Here is a 17293-nt window from a genome sequence, read left to right on the forward strand (position 1 = left end):
TTCCATTCTTTTACAAAAAGTTTGTTATCTTGATTTATTATTCTTCCAGTAAGTTCACCATTTCTTCATATACCATAAATTTTTGTATCCATTCTTCCTTTACTGGGACTTCTGCTTCTTTCCACTTTTGGGCAAGCAGAATTCTTGTCGCTGCAATAGCATACATTAGGGGTGGCCAACTCCCAAGAGACTGTGACCTACTCACAGAGTTAAAAACAGGCAGTAATCTACCCCATTTTGGGGGGTTCAGGTTGTAGAGCTTTTTTTAGGGAGGAAAGCCTATTTTTTAGGGGTTAGGGTTAGGGGAGCCAGTGATCTACCACAGATGTCTAGTGATCTACCTGTTGGACGTGCCTATAAATTTCTATACAGTCGTACCTCGTTTTGCGGCCGTGATCCGTTCCGGAGCCCCGGCCGCTAGCTGAAAAGGATGCAGGGCAAAGCGCAGCGCCTGCACAGCGTGATTTAGCGCTTCTGCGCATGCACGAGAGGCAAACCTGGAAGTAACCCGCCCCAGTACTTCCGGGTTTGCCGCGGACGTTCACCGGAATGGACGCTAGACAAGGCAGACGTTCGCAGAAGTTGTTGTTGTTCAGTCGTGTCCGACTCTTCATGACCCCATGGACCAGAGCACGCCAGGCACGCCTATCCTTCACTGCCTCTCGCAGTTTGGCCAAACTCATGTTAGTAGCTTCGAGAACACTGTCCAACCATCTCATCCTCTGTCGTCCCCTTCTCCTTGTGCCCTCCTTGTGCCCTCGCAGAAGTATTACTATACAATTTAGGTAGTTCTGTCTCCACAATTCCCAAATTCTTTTGGGCACATTTATTTAATTATCACCCACTGCCTGGGATCCTCCACCCTCAAACCAGCCAGCAGGTGTGTGAGTAAAGAACAGCCAACACTTTGCCACAGGACCATTTGCAGCGCTACCTGGGCCAGCGCTCGAGGGAGCAGGATGAGCTCCCCAAATGACAGGGATGCAGCAGCTGGAAAGAGGAGCTCCGGATGCCTCAAAATTAATAACAAAGCAAGAGAGGCTGGCTAAGGGAGCACTGCCTGTCAGGCATTATTTAGGAAGGGAAGGTCCTGCCTGAGGAGAATCCGGTCCATCGCTCAGGAGAGGAGAGGAGTGTGGGCAGCAGGTGAAGGAAGTCAAGAGTGAAAGACAGGCCCCTTCCTTCCCATTCTGAGGCTACTGAGGAGGAAGAACTGGGAAAAGAGGCCTCTCAAAGCTGAAACCCCATTTCACATTTTTTACTTTCAATTGTCACCAACATCTCATTCCTTTCACACTAGCAACATGACCAGACAGAGTCCTTGCCACTCAATTTCCCATTTCCTGGGAAATACAATGCTATACAATGAATTGTAAAGGATAACTTTTATCAAACAAACAAACAAACCCAGAAGTCTTTCTTTTGAGATTTATATGGACAAAACTACCTAAACTGTATAGAAATTTATTTACGTATGCTACTACAGCAGCAAGAATGCTACCTGCCCCGAAGTGGAAAGAAGCAGGTGTCCCAGTAAAGGAAGAATGGATACAGAAACTTATGGAATATGTGGAAATGTTGAAACTTACTGGAACAATAAGAAATCAAGATAACAAGCTTTTTATATTGAATATTTATTGAATATTTACAGATAAATTGTAAACAGATAAGAACATTGGCAGGGTTATTGTAACAACCTGCAGTTTTATAAGAGTATATATTTAAAGTAGATGAATAAATGAGCAAATTAAATGAATTTGGATATGCAGAAGATTTTTTTTTAAAGTAATTTCAGGAACTGCAGAAAGAGGGGAAAGGAAGTCAAACTTTGAAATGTAAAATTGATTGTAAAACTAATGAAATGTATAAAATTTTAAAGTATAAATAAAAACTTGACACTCAAAATGCTTAAGGTAAATCCCTGTATTAGATCTAACAACAACAACAACTGGTACATGCAATGACAAAACAGGCCATGTGCTGATAATACGCGAAAAGCAGGATACTCCTGGACCTCTTGGTGGCTTTTGATCCCAATGACCTCAGGTATGGGGCTGGGGTCTACCATTTTGAAGTGGCTCTGAATGTACCCAGAGTGTAGATTCCAGGAGCTGATGCCGAAAGGCTGCTGCTCTGCTCCATAGCTGCTGGTTTAGAGGGAGCCACAATATTTCATCTCAGGTCCTGTGCTTTTCAATCCCTACATCAGGGATGGAGAACCTGCGGGCTTGAAACTCCATCATTGGCCATGCTGGCTGGGGCTGATGTCGGGTGGCAACTCACGGCATCAGGAATGCCAGTGTTCCTGCCCCTTGTCTGCGTTAAAATTATGGGACCCTACAGACCTCCAGATGTGGCTGGAAGGACGATGCGTATGATTGACACAGAGCACCCACTCTCTTGCTTCCAACTTCTGAACTCCAAGAGGCAGGGGAAGTTCTGAACTGGTTGGCGGTAGGTTTGGACCAGACGAAGATGAACAAGATGAAACCTAATCCCTTCCAAATGTATTAAAGCCCTTCTCAATGAAGGTGCGGATTTGCCATTTACAAAGTTCTCCTGCGCCTGAATGCTCAGGTAACACCAGTGGCCACGTATATACGTATATCGTCTTCCAAAACAACTACTCTATTCCGAACTTAAAAATGGAAAGCGTAATGCTGGTGGTCAACAAAAGAGGTTTAAAGACTCTCTCAAGGCAAAGCTAAAAAAACATGTAGTATAGACACCGACAACTGGCCTGCGAAACACTGGCCAGCGGGCGCTCCAGTTGGAGTACAGCCTTTAACAAAGGCGTCATGGGCTTTGAAGATGCTCAAACTCAGGACGAAAGGGAGAAACGTGCTAAGAGGAAGGCACGCTTGGCAAATCCACACCGTGATCAGCTCCCACCCGGAAACCTATGTCCCCACTGTGGAAGGACATGTGGATCCAGAATTGACCTCCACAGTCACTTACGGACTCACAGTTAAGACAGTGTTTATGGAAGACACTCTTACTCGGCTACAAGGGATAGCCAAAAAAGAAGAAGACTCCACATAAGACAATGCACAGAATCACAAAGACAAGACAAGGTGGCGAGGGCTGTACAGTGGAAGCCAACACCATGAGCCTACTGACCCACAGGAATCTGGAGATCAATAGTCAGCGAGTGTGCCTTCCTCGGCAGTCACACAAGAACCCTGCTCTCCCACTCTGGGGGAACATGATGCGAACATGCACACAGAAAGCACTTACCCGTCCTGTGACGTGGAGGCAAACAAACAACAAATGCTGGTATTCGACAAGGCAGCCAGCCTACAAGAGAACCTCCTCAGGCAGCTCCCCTGACCACAACTTGTGGGGAACTTGCCCCCCGGCAGATTTTGCCTTACAGCTGAACTTTCAGGAATGGTCCATTCTTGCTCCTCTTCCCCGATCAATAGGCCAGCCACCAGAAATCACACACTGTGTCTTTAGCCAGCTTCCCGGTACAAGAGCAGGGTCATGTTCTCCTTCTGGCATGTTTCACAATAGTGAGAGCCCGAGGCGCAGTTGCTTCATGCCCAGGGATTGCAGCATCGGCAGACTGCTCCTGCTCCAAGACACACAGAAACCTCTTTTTTTTTCTCCTCCGGGGCCAGCCTCGGAGAGAGACAGAGGAGGTGGACAGAAGCTGCTTGTACCTCTAAGGAGTGTAGCTGTGCTAGCCTCAGGGAGCAGAAAGACAAGGGAATGGCCAAGGGTTAAACCGCATTGCTCAGATGAGGCAACAGGAAAACAACATCCTCAGCTGGGCAGTGCTAAACAGGGGTGTCATACAGAGCCCAGCTTCTGCCAGAAGGTCAAAGCATGAATATGCAGCTTCCATAGACCACGTCACCAAGTGGGAGACAATTACGACTGTAGTGCAGGAACCACCCACAATCATATTCTAGGAAGCAGAACCATTAAGGAATCAAACTTCCCTTCACGTGTTTGTTGGGACTTGCTCAGCACAGGCACGGAGGACCAGACAAGAAGCAGCAGCTCATTTTTTTCAGAATTCTCAATGACGCCCCACCCACATAGTAAAAGCAACACAAATCTAACTCAACATTGATGTGGCCACTGCTATTTAGACTGCAAGCCTATGAACGTTTGGCTAGGGGGAAGCCACACTGAAAACAGTGGGGGCTTAGAGAATGCAGAGGACTGAGGCACCACCCAGTAATATAAAGAAATATTGCAGGATTAAACAGATAATGGGCAAAAAAATACAAGTGGTATAAAACACGATGCAATAAATTCTTTCTGGACAGTGGACACACACCTATGCTAACGAGCGCAGAGAAGTTGTCTCCCTATTCCCAGGTGTCAAAAAAGGTTGTTTGTGTATGCCACTACTGCGGCCCATGTTTCGTTAGCCCAAAAATGGAAAGCGAGCAAGGTCCCAACTAAAGAAAAACTGGCAACTTAAACTGATGGAATGTGCACAGCATCACCCAAGTCTGACAGTTAGCCAGGAGGCAAAATAAGCAAGGATGGGGCATGGTGGAACCTGGTGAGAAATAACCAGGATTAAACAAAGCCGGGGGGGGGGCAGGCAGCTCCACTGGCAAGGCTTACCTCTCCTTCCAGTTCAGAGGACAGTCATGCTAAGAGATAAAGAATAAACCAAAGATTCAGGCAAACTGCTTCAAGGAATAGTTAGGGGGCTACTAAAAGGCTGCGGAGTACAGGGCAGAGCCTTACTGTGGCTTGGAATATTACAAATCCTGCTCACTTCCATGGGGCAGGCACAGGAGACACCCCTGGCAGAAGGAACCACATCTGGCAAGTCGCTGGAAACCCATTTTGGAAAACAATGGAGCAAACACACCAGCTGCCTTGTGGGCACAAACAATAGGAAGCCTGGAACCGGCAAGGACTGATGGATTGCAGTGAGCATGTTAATGTCTGACTTGGCAGAGAGCCAGGCCGAGAGGCAGCTAAGAGGTGCTGGGAGGAAGCCAAACACAACCATTTATCCAGTCATCCACTTTTCATCTGGGCTGGGCGAGGGTGGAGCTCGTACAATCAGTTCCGCTAAAGGCAAAAGTCCACCGAGAGGGAGACCCAGGAACAATCCTGCTTTGCTGTTTTGTTTTCTTTGCCCGGCAATTGACTGCAGATTAGAATCCCATACCCTAAAATTGGAAAATGTTTATTGAATATATGGGGAGGGGGGAATTGTGCACACTTGAAAACGTTGGCAGCATTAAGATAAATTCAGTAAGTTTGGATGGATGTCAAAATGGAGAGCTGAACGGTTTGGTTTATGTAAAATATGCAGGGTTTTGGTCCATGGGGTCACGAAGAGTCGGACACGACTAAACGACTAAACAACAACATGGTATGCAAAATGGAAAGAGAAGAAGGGAAGTCATTGATATTTTAAGGATGTTTAAATAAGCATTCAAAATTGTAAAACAGAAAATTTAATTTTATACACACACACACACACAGACAGGAACCCCATACCCAGACAGCAAAAAGCTGTAAGATGCACAGGGACCCCTATGGCCATGGCTTTGCTTTCTCAAACATCCAGTGGCTCGCCATGCTCCTGAAACAGGGCAGGGAGCAAGAAGGAAGATGAGGAAATCGGAGCCTCAGGGGCTGTTGACACAATTCAGGAAGTTATCCTTCCGGAGAACTCCTGGCTGCGTCAACCTGGCCTCTTCAGGGACATCGCCAACAGTGCATGTTTACTCAGAAGTCAGTCCCACTCTGTTCAGTGGTGCTTACTCTCTAGTAAGTGCGTTTGGGAGTGCAGCCAACACACGCCTCTCTCTCTCTCTCTCTCCAGCAGGAACAAGCAAACCCTGCTACTGCTGGGTTGTGTGTTGGAAGATGGAAGATGGTGTGTGTTGGAAGAGAAAGAACCCAGTTTGTTGACTCTCCCGCACAGCCTGACTTCTCTGCTGAACATGCAGAATAAAGCAGAGGCTCGGGGTTACTCATTCTGTAAGTTCTTGCCCGGAACAGCAGCTCTCATGTCCTAACATGCACACCTGCTAGAGCCTTTCACTCGGCTTCTGTGGGTCACCACCTGATTGTTTTATTTATATTTATATACCACCCTATACCTGGAACATTTTTGCATGGCGCCTTCATTATACACCTTTAGCCAAACTTCCCTAGGAAGAGCATTCCACAGATGGGGAGCCACTGCAGAGAAGGCCCTGTTCTCAAGTTGCCACCCTCTGGACCTCTCGTGGAGGAGGCACAGAAAGGAGGGCCTCGGAAGATGACCTCAGGGTCCAGGCAGGTTCCTAAGGAAAGAGGCAGTCCTTGAGTTATTGCAGTCCTGAGCAGGGCCGTCTTTAGCAGATGCGGCGCCAGGGTGCAAATATCCACCCCGTGCCCCCCAAATTACCACGGATGGTGTTGGGGTGACCGTGGCTGTGCACTGCCAGCCATCTGGGGGGGGCGCAACTCTCCCCCATGCCGCTGTGGGAGAGCAGTTCTCGCAGAGGCTTGGGAATGAAGTTGCGCCCCTCCCAAGCCTCTGCGGGAGGAGAGCGCAGCTTCCCTCCCAAGCCTCCTCAGAAGGAGAGCGATCCCAGCAGAGGCTTGGCAGGGAAGCTGCACGCCCGACAGCCTTATGGTTAGCGGGGCGCAACTGGCGGGCATGCAGGGAAATCTGCACAGCTCCCCCACTTGCTAGAACGCCCCTTAGAGGACAGCGCCCTGGCGCAATGCACCACTAAGCCCTATGGGAAAGACGGCTCTGGTCCTGAGCCATTTGAGGTTTTATAGGTCAAAACTTTGAATTTGAGGAGGGTTGGGGAAATTCCTTCCAGCCCAAAGGCTGCCTTGCCTCCTGAGGCAATACTCTGGGCGGAACTCTCACCAGTGAAGCAAGAGCTGCATCCCAGCCGTACAAAAGCCAGAGGTTTCTCTGCACATCCCACTGGCCCCCACCCTGCCCCTCTCCATACAGACGAGGCAGTACTGACAAGAAGTACAGTCACAGTTACAAGAACACACTCCAGCCAGGCAAAAGCATCCAAGCAAGGCTGGCGACGGCTGTGGCTTGAAAAGCCCTAACGAAGGACTGGACACAGAGCCTGAGGGTCTTGACCCCTGGGCTAGAGAAAGGAATTTCCCTTGCACGGCCATACACTGACACCAGGATGAGGTCATAAAGCTCTTTTTCTCTTCTTTTTGTGCAAAAGCAGAAGGAATCCTAAATAATCTCCGGCAAAGAAGTCCAATCACCGTGGACGCCAATTCCTGCCTATCAGACGGCAGTTGCTGATCAGAGGAACTTGAGAACACCAACCTTGGGCAAAAGTCGGTGAGCTGGAATCAACACAAACTTGCCAGCTTTCAAAATCCCAAAGCGCAGAGAGGATTCAGGGCCCCAGCTTTATAGATTTTGGTTTATTCTTTCGGGTCCATCCCTTGGCTCTTGTAATGTATGAAGGGGTCTGGAAATTCTGAGCCTGCAAAAGGGCCCACTGGCAAGGGGGGAATTGGGACCAGAGGATGCACAGTCTGCAACGACCCCATCTCTCGCACTCCTTTGAGTGTCAAAGCTGCTGGGCAACAACGCGCCTTAGAACCAGCAGGAACGGGGCCAGCTAGGACATGCTTCCTCAAACTCGGCCCTCCAGATGTTTGGGGACTACCCATCATCCCTGACCACTGGTCCTGCTAGCTAGGGATCATGGGAGTTGTAGGCCAAAAACAGCTGGAGGGACGGGTTTGAGGAAGCCTGAGCTAGGAGGTTGACACCACATCTCAAGAGCTCCTGGGAAAGGAAGGCCCCAGGAGATCCCTGCCAACAAGCACCATCTCCACCCCAGGTTACTTCGTGCAAAAAGTTCACATGGAGGAAGAGGGAGGCCACTTTTGTAGGTGGTGGCATCCGTCTGTCTCGAGAGACAATGGAGTGTGGCTCTGGGGGTGAAGCCAAACCGCTGTGTTAAAAGCATTGAAGTGACCTCCATCATGGGGTGCAAGGCTGGGCAGTGTGTCTGGAGGTCTTGGGCTGCTCAGACAAGACCGCAGCCCCCGGTCCAAAGGAAAGCAGAGCAATACATTTGGCATCAGTTTGGCTGCAGGAGTTTCCGGGAGGAGGCGTACAAAGTACTATCCAACTGTCTTAGGGACTCCACTCCAGATTTGTGTAGGATTTACTCCTTTTCTTTTCCCGAAGATATCCCACAAAGCAGCAGAAGTTTAGGGTCAGAGTTTTCCTTCTCCTAGATGGGCTACCCTTCCCAAACAGAAGAGCCCCATTTGCCCCTCATTGAGGTGTAGGCAATCTTCTCTGCATTCCCTACTGGGCAACTCCCTGCAGAGGCTGTACATACCACTAGTACAGGCATCCCCATCCTTCAGAGGGCCGCAGGTTGGGGATGCCTGCACTAGTAGGCGGGCCCCAAACTGGCAGTGAATGAGGCAAGGTCCAATAGTTGGCAAGACTGCAAAGGAAGAGATATAATGCTCGGGAAATGATTGCTCACAAGGTGCTTTTGACCTTAATCTGAGGGCTTCATTAAATTAGATGGAGATCTGCCAGGGTCCCTGTCCAGAATTTGGATTAGATGACCCTTAAGAGTCCCTTCCACCTCTACAATTCTATAATCAGGAGTGTAAACAAAAATCATATACTGTATGCACATAATGTAGTGTCAGGCATGGAAGTAAGGATTCTGCGAATCTCAGCTATCTTTAAAGAAAGAAAAAACAACCTCTTGTCCATATTATGGCAGAGCCCATTTCAAAGTGTGCAGTCCATGCTTGGTAAAATCATGAACACCAAAAGGCTTTATTGCCATTGCCCCTCACTGGGACTTGTGGAAGAGGAACAAATTGTATAAAACGAGCAAATGCATGCCAGTGCAATTTGTACAAATGCTTCAGATCAACCCTAGCAATAACCAACTGTCAAATAATGATCATGCATCTGTTTAACACACCTTAAACAGGTAACCAAAAAAACAGCGCAGCGGCGACTTCACCACAGTAAGCAGGAGGAGCCATGGAATCTCTGAAAAAGATTCCCCGGCAAGGCAGTCTTCTAGATCTCGTTCACACAGAAGGAAACCTCAATAAGTGTGGGGATGGTTTGTGCACATAGCCCCTGGGTATTAATAGGGCAAGGACGTTCTCCTCATTCAGCACAGGTACTCAGTTCCTGCCTTTCTGTCTTGTAATAAATTTGTATAAATAAATATAAATATAAATAAATATAAATACCCCACACACACCCTGCCCTGTGATCCTTGGGTGAAAGGTGTTATAGAAATTTAATTAATAAATAACAATATACCCCCTGACCATCAACAAATAACTATTATTATTATTATTATTATTATTATTATTATTATTATTATTATTATTATTATTTAATCACCTTTTATCTGAAGATCACAGGGCAGTTCACAACACGAAAATACAAAGTGAGAACACAAAATACCTAATAAAAAAACAAAAACAAAAACCAACCGGTAAACCCCCCCCCATCCCGCAAACACATTAAAAAAGCCGTAGAATGTTAATGAGCCCAAGGCATGGTTAAAGAGAAACCTTTTTTTGCCTGGCAAGTCCTCCAAGACTGACAGCAGGATGGCCCTGGGAGGAGCGAAAGGCTGGGCCACAGTGTCCTCAGGGTAAAGTTTAATTGCCAGCCCCTTGATTTGTCAATCTGAACCAGCCTCCCCCTGCAAGTGCACGTTAATTTTCCTACCAATGAAAATAAGACACTGGGTATTTACTTACTTACTTACTTACTTACTTACTGCATTTATATCACTCCTACTCCCTGGCTGGGGGTCCAGCCTTTCTCTCTGCTGCTTCATGCCAGGCAATGCCCCTGCCCACCCACCCACCCCCCATTTCTGCCCAAGCAACGGCTCTTCCATACCTTCCCTCCTTCCTCTGCTGCTGCTTGGCTGGGGTTTTAAAAATTACTTACTTACTGCATATATACCATGGTCTCATGGCCTGTTTGGACAGCCCGATTTCATCAAGCTCTGCCCCCTTTTGCCACCAACAAAAGCCAATTCGTGCCCATCTGATGATAAACAGATGACCTTGAGCCCAGGCTGGGCACGTGTCGCTGGAAGGGATCCAGGTTGCCAGGCAATGTGGCCTGCTTGAAATATTGGCTCCTGTGCAGGGCCCCACTGAACACCCCCTGCCCTCATTGGATGGCACCAACCCAACTGGGCAGGACCACCAGCAGTCTAGGATTGGTCAGCTGGACCCCTCCCCGTGTAACTTAATGGGGGGTGGGTGAAGGCAGCAGCTGTCCTGACCCTCATATGGACAGTCACTCTGTGCTACACCCATCAGACTCCCCACCTCAGCAGGAGTCTTACTGACTCTTTCCTGGCACACCTTTTTTTTGCCTTCAACTGTGCCCCCCTGCCCACCTCATGGCTCCAGAAGGGCATGTGCCACCTTTGTGATCCATGCATCACCTGGCCCACCCGGGCAGCAGCCAGGCCAGGCAGTGGAGGGGGCCGGCTGGCCTTAACCACACCCAGAGCGGGTCTCGATCTCTTAGCAACACTCCATTGGCATGACCCAGGCCTGGGGAAGGTTTTGACCCCGGGCCCAAAGTTTCTCGTGGGGTGGGGCTCTGCTCTGCTGCCAAAAACGAGGGCAGCAAAACGAACCAGGATTCCAGGTACACGGCAGGCTCCATCCCAGTGCCTGAAAGTCTGCGGTACAACTCCTACTCCCTGGCTTGGGGGGGTCCAGATATTCTCTCTGCGGCTTCACGCCAGGCAATGCCCCTCCCCACCTGTCCCCTCATCCATTTCTGCCTTGTCTTCCCTCAACCCCCTGCTGCTGCCTGGCTGGGGTTTTTAAAATTCCCAAATAAGAGAGGGGTCAGGGCTCAAAGCCTTTTGGCGGCGCAAGCTACAAGGGCCAGCGCAGCCTCAGGGTTACAGTGTCAGGCTAGGACCCTGGGAGAGACCCGGGTTCAAATCCCCACTACTGGGCCAGGAAGTTCCCTGGGGTGACCTTGGCCCAGCCACTGACTGCCTCATCTCTCGGCCTAACCTACCTCACAGGGTTGTAGTGGGGATTCAATCTGGAGGGGGGTGGGTAGCTCAGTCCGTAGAGCACGAGACTATGGATCTAAGTCATGGGTTCAAGCGATTGGGCGAAAGGGGGTTGGACTAGATGACCCTGGTGGTCCCTTCAATTTCTAAGAACGTATGTGGGCGGGGGGGATATGTACACGGAGAAAAAGCTGGGGTACAAGTGCAATAAACACGCGACTAAATATTTGACAAGCTGTTTCTGGCTGAAGGAAGAGCGGGTGGCGGGGAATACGCACACGCGCGCACTCTGTGCATTCTCAGAGGCTCCATTGCCGCCTCTTCATTTCTTCGCACGTTACCGAGCGGGACCCTAGCGCTGGGCTCCAGCCTTTCTTTTTCTTCCCCCGCCCTCTCGCATTGCAGTTATCCGCTCGAGACTCACCCGCCGCCGCCGGCTCCAATCTGCAGCGCGGCCCTTTGAAGCCCATGCCTCTCTCTGCCTCCGGCTCGTACGCGGCGCCCTCGCCAATGACATCATCGCACCGCGCCGCCGAGCTCGCAGCCGGCCGCCATGTTGCGAGGGGCATAGAGGCAGCGCCCTTGCGGGAAAGACGCGACGGGAGGCTTAGAAGCGGATTTTGTAGGGTTGTGGGAAAGGGTCGGGAAAGGGGGGTGGGGTGGAGCCACACCCCTAGGAAAGAAGGTTGCAGCGCTTAGGGCTTGTTCTCTAAATAATAAAAATAATATATTTATAGCCCTCCCATATACATTTTTTCTCTGGCCTATAGTTGAGAATCAGAATTGTAAAGTTGGAAGGGGCCTTGAGGCTCATCTAGTCCAACCCTCTTCAATGCAGGCAGATGCAGTTGAACAAACCTGCAACCTTGGCATTATCAGCACTATGCTCTAACCAGCTGAGCTCTCTAGAAAAATCAGCTAGCTAGATGGGTAAAGAAAAGGCGCTTTATATGCGCTGTATGTGCATATAAGATCAAACTTATCCATCCTTAAGGAAATCAGCCCTGAGTGCTCACTGGAAGGACAGATCCTGAAGTTGAGGCTCCAGTACTTTGGCCACCTCATGAGAAGAGAAAACTCCCCGGAAAAGACCCTGATGTTGGGAAAGATGGAGGGCACAAGGAGAAGGGGACGACAGAGGATGAGATGGTTGGACAGTGTTCTTGAAGCAACTAGCATGAGTTTGGCCAAATTGCGGGAGGCAGTGAAGGATAGGCGTGCCTGGCGTGCTCTGGTCCATGGGGTCATGAAGAGTCGGACACGACTGAACAACATGTGCATTACACGCGGGTGGCGCTGTGGGTTAAACCACAGAGCCTAGGGCTTGCTGATCAGGTTGGCGGTTCGAATCCCCGCAACGGGGTTAACTCCCATTGCTCGGTCCCTGCTCCTGCTCACCTAGCAGTTCGAAAGCACATCAAAGTGCAAGTAGATAAATAGGTAAGCTAAAGGTAAGGTAAGGTAAGGTAAAGGCGGGAAGGTAAACGGCGTTTCCGTGTGCTGCTCTGGTTCACCAGAAGCGGCTTAGTCATGCTGGCCACATGACCCGGAAGCTGTACGCCGGCTCCCTTGGCCAGTAAAGCGAGATTAGCGGCGCAACCCCAGAGTCGTCTGCGACTTGACCTAGTGGTCAGTGTTCTCTTTACCTTTATGTGCATTACAACATTGTGACATCAGATGGCGCTGCGGAGTTCCGTTTTCGCCAGCACGATTTCTCATATAGTTTACAACGCGGTTTCCTTTTTTATTTATGCTTTTAAGATTTATACATGTCACTAATTTTACAATCATTTTAACATTTCAAAGCTTGACTTCCTCCTCTTTCTGCGGTTCCTTAAATTTATTTTTAACATCTTCTGCATATCCAAATTAATTTAATTTGCTCATATGTTCATCTACAGTCGTAACTTGGTTCTCGAACAGAATCCATTCCAGAAGCCTGTTCGACTTCTGAAAACGTTCGAAAACAAAGGCGTGGCTTCTGATTGGCTGCAGGAGCTTCCTGCACTCAATTGGAATCCATGGAAGCCGCGTCAGACGTTTGGGTGCCAAAGAACGTTTGCAAACTGTGCGGCGTTCGAGAACCAAGGTACGACTGTACTTTAAATATACACACTTATGAAACTGCAGGTTATTACAACAATCCTGCCAATATTCTTATCTGTTTGCAATTTATTCATAAATATTCAATAAACCATTTCCTTTATAAAAAAATTTGTTGTCTTGACTTCATTATTCCAGTAAATTTCACCATTTCTGCATATTCCGTATGTTTTTGTATCCATTCTTCCTTTGCTGGGACTTCTGCTTCTTTCCATTTTACAACGAAGTTTCCAGAAATGCTTCTTTGATGTGTCTAGATCCAGCATTGTGAAGTTTCTGAGGTGGGTGTCAAATGGTTCTCAGGGGAGGATCACTGTTATATGATATTAATTAAACAATATGGACAGATTAGCTACATACGAATGAATTGCATGTCGTTGCAAAATAAGAATGGATAAATATGAAGAAATCTGGAATGAATATTTAAGCGATAAGGCAGACAGTGGTGGGAGGTAGAAGGAGGCGAGAGAGGTGGGGAAACTGTTTTATTTAAAAAGGTGTAGTCATAGGTATATCAGTGTGTTCAAATTTGAATTGTCAAACTGTGTTATTATTGTTATTATGGTTTTTATTGTTTGTGTTTTTTGTGGTTGATATTTGTATCGGAAAAATGATTAAAATAAATAAATAAATAAACAATCGTTCCATAGCTGGGAGAGAAGTATCCCTTCTGCTGCTGTGCAATTCACCAAAAGAAAGGCGCTTCTGGAACATCTCCATATTGGACATTTGGGGGGGGGGACACAGACATTATGTTGGGGCGGGGCAAAACCGAGTTGTCTGCAATGCAATTGGTCATTTAGTTAAATATTTTTATTTTCTTGATTTTTTTGGGGGGGGGGGTTGCCCCCCGCCTACACTCATGATTGGATATCACATTTTTTTCGAGTTGGTCCGTTCTGTCTACACCACACCATGTGAGACAAACAGGAGCAGCTGGTTGCAGTTAGTTACAGTGTGGGAAATGTTATTATATTGCTATGCCTTTGATCCATGCTGGCCCAGGACATTTGGCCACCTGAGGCAAACCACAAAAAACTCCCTGCCCCCCCTGCAAGGGATGAAGGGTGAAGATCTGCGTCGGGAACAAGAGGAGGAATTAAATCAACCTTACCCGACAGTTGACATGGGATTCAAAGGCTGCCACGGTGCAGGGAGCAAGGGGCTCACTCTGAATCATGCTGGGTGGGTGCAGAGGAGAGCAGCTCCTGCAATTTCCTCCTCTTGAGAGACCACTGTAGAGGTGGCATTGGGGGGGCTGCAGCCAAGGAGGCAGCCGATCTGGCCTCCAAGGAACAAGCCACAACCGTTGCTGCCACTGCTGCAACGGGCGATGCATTCCTTGCAGGACAGATCTGCTGCCCCTGCGGATCCTGCCGCCTGATGCGGTCGCCTTACCTTGCCTCATTGGTAATTACTGGCCAAAAGGGGGATGAGACAGCATTGTCTGGCTAAATTATGGCATCAAGTATAATGGTTTCTCAGCTGCTCCTGGCATTGAAACAGGACATATTTTCTCCAAAAATTGGCTGCTGAGAACTTTCCCCCAAGAAAGGTCATGTCTTGGCAAGTTCAAATGATGCACAAATGTTTATGCAGGATGACTATGCATCTATTACAACCATGAAGGACATTCCCCTTATAATTTTTTAAGAATATGGAACAGGCCCAGAGCGTTACTTGCTGAGAACTGGCAAGTTCTGTTGGAGAAAGGAACTCTCTTGCTATGTCACAGTTGATGCCTTCTTACAGCTCTCGAAAGCACTGCAGCCAGGATGCACCTTTGCCACTGAGGTTGAGATGTGGCTAAGAACCACCCCCCCCCAATTATCTGTGCAATTAATCACTGACACAAGTTGTTACAGAGATGCATCTTGCCGATACATTAATCTCGCAAATATGTTGCAAGCAGAACCTTCTGCCTTTTAATATTAAGATACCGGGAAGAGCAGTCACATTTCAAAAGAACTAGCCAAATTTCACAAGATAGCACTGAAGAAGCCGGAGTGTTTAAATTGTCTCATTTTTATTTTTGTTTCATTATGGCCAATGGCTACCAATAATTTTAAGATTAGGAACTGGTATGATGAAAACTGAAGCCTAGATAAATTACTGGCTGAGCTGGGTTTGGTCATTTCGGGTCAACTCCCAGATTTTACTAAGTCGCTTTTTATTGATTTCATTACATTTCTTGCACCATATCGACCCACCCATTTTATTTTATAATGATTTTGGTTGCATTCGTTTCCTGTTTTAGATTAGATTGTGATAGGCTATGGTTTAATGCAACGTGTTTGAACAGACTGACTGAACTTCAGCACAAACAGCGACAGGTAGAGGAAGACATTTAATAATTCCTGTTTGCTCTTAGGCCAGTTCCCAGCAGATACTGGATACTGCTCTCGCCCTGAATTCTCCAAGAGGCTGCAAAACCTCCTCTGGCGAAGAGAACCAAGTGATAAAATGTCCCAAATTGCTGAATATAATGTGAAAAGATAGAGATTTGAATTGGAAATCAGCGGAAATAACGGCAACAGCATAGATTGTGTTTAGAAAAAGTAGGATATAATTACTAGAATTGCTAAGGTATATAAGAATGATATAAGTCGTTAAAGTTAGAGATAGAATAATAGATAAATAAGGTATAGATTAATTGTGAATGAAGACTTAAAGTTGTTATAAAGTTACTAAAGTAAATCTGTAATGAACGCAGCATAGAAGATGGGAGGAAGTCCATTAAGTAAGAATTAAATGAGCATAAGGTTGCTTAAGATTTATTTGTTGTGTTTTTGGTGTTTTAGTATTTTGTTGTTAAGTGTAGTTTTTATGTGTAGTGTATGTATTTGTATTGATTGTGTGTTTCATTTTCTGTTTTTCTTTGCTTTTCTTATTCTTGAAATATAATAAATTTTCTTAAAAAAACAAATTGCTGAATATATTGCTTTTGTCTCAAGCACATTCACGCAGCGACAAGCTTACAGAAAGCGATTCACAGAAAGAAGAGTGGAAATTCTCTGCTCCTGAAGCTATCAGCACTAGAAAGGCCCATCTCCTCCTCATAGGATCCAGAGTCTAAGATAACTGGGATTAGACAATTTCACACTGCAGACTTCTTGTCTGCTTTCTCTTGCGACATGTGTTCCTCTTATCTCCCCTGCCTATCATTTGGTGACAGGAGCCGGCACATGACCTTATGGTGCCAACTAACCCCTTTCATCAAAGCAACCGTTCCATTCTCGGCTATGAGGTTTCCGGCAGCTTAGACGTTCCATCCTTGACACCACAGTACACCCATGTTTGTGATTCTACCCTTCCCTCTTCAAGATGAGAACATGCATTATATTCCAGCCCCCCCCCCGGCCAACATATCAGGAGGTTTCTTCTGCTGTTCTTGAGAAGCTGCAGCGGCTCCAGAATTCACAAAAGCCAAGAAAGAATCTGCAAAACCTGCCTCGCTTTTTAATGTGGCGCCAAATCACCCCAAGGGAGAACTGGCAGGGGAGGGGGGGGGAAATCTCCATGCAAAGGCACATGTTTGATGAACACACTGTTCCCATCACCGCAACAGACCAGGGAAAAACTTAGCATGGATTTTGAAGACCTTCAATAAGAAAGCTGATCAGCTCATGTTCACATGGGCAGGGACACTTGTCAATTAGTTCAACAACAATTTCTTAAAGCTGAGGATTTTTTTTTACAGAGATGGCAATCTACTATTATAATTGTAGATGATTGTGCCATCAGGTGAAGAATAAGCATTATTATTATTTAATGCTGTATTGTTTTAACATTTGTTTGGGAGCCGCCCAGAGTGGCTGGGGAAACTCAGCCAGATGGGCGGGGTACAAATATATTATTATTATTATTATTATTATTATTATTATTATTATTATTATTATTATTATTATTATTATTATTATTATTATTATTATTCCCCAGCCACTCTGGGCAGCTCACAGCATATCTAAAAACATAATAAAAACATCAAGCATTAAGAACCTCCCGATACAGGGCTGCCTTCATATGTCTTCTAAAAGTTGTGCAATTTGTTATCTCCTCGACATCTGAAGGGAGGGCATTCCACAGGAGGGTGCCACTACCGAGAAGGCTCTCCTCCTGGTTCGCTCTAACTTCGCTTCTCTCAGTGAGGGAACCAGCAG

The 17293-nt window shown here is 47.1% G+C and overlaps 1 protein-coding gene across 5 annotated transcripts in view; it reads right to left on the reverse strand.

Annotated features, from left to right (window-relative positions):
• PNPLA6 (patatin like phospholipase domain containing 6) overlaps positions 1-11477 on the reverse strand; it is a 77969-nt gene extending 66492 nt beyond the window's left edge. For 4 of the 5 annotated variants that reach the window (XM_033172765.1, XM_033172763.1, XM_033172764.1 and 1 more), the window contains exon 1: positions 11455-11477. The gene's annotated coding sequence lies outside the window, so the exon portion shown is untranslated. Of the gene's footprint in view, positions 1-3237; positions 3357-11454 lie in introns of those variants that run through there. The other variant, XM_033172762.1, reaches the window with a different exon arrangement.
• Between the last annotated feature and the right edge of the window lie 5816 nt (positions 11478-17293).

The sequence above is a fragment of the Lacerta agilis genome, chromosome 16 (assembly GCF_009819535.1).
Source record: "Lacerta agilis isolate rLacAgi1 chromosome 16, rLacAgi1.pri, whole genome shotgun sequence".
Classification (NCBI taxonomy): Eukaryota; Metazoa; Chordata; class Lepidosauria; order Squamata; family Lacertidae; genus Lacerta; species Lacerta agilis.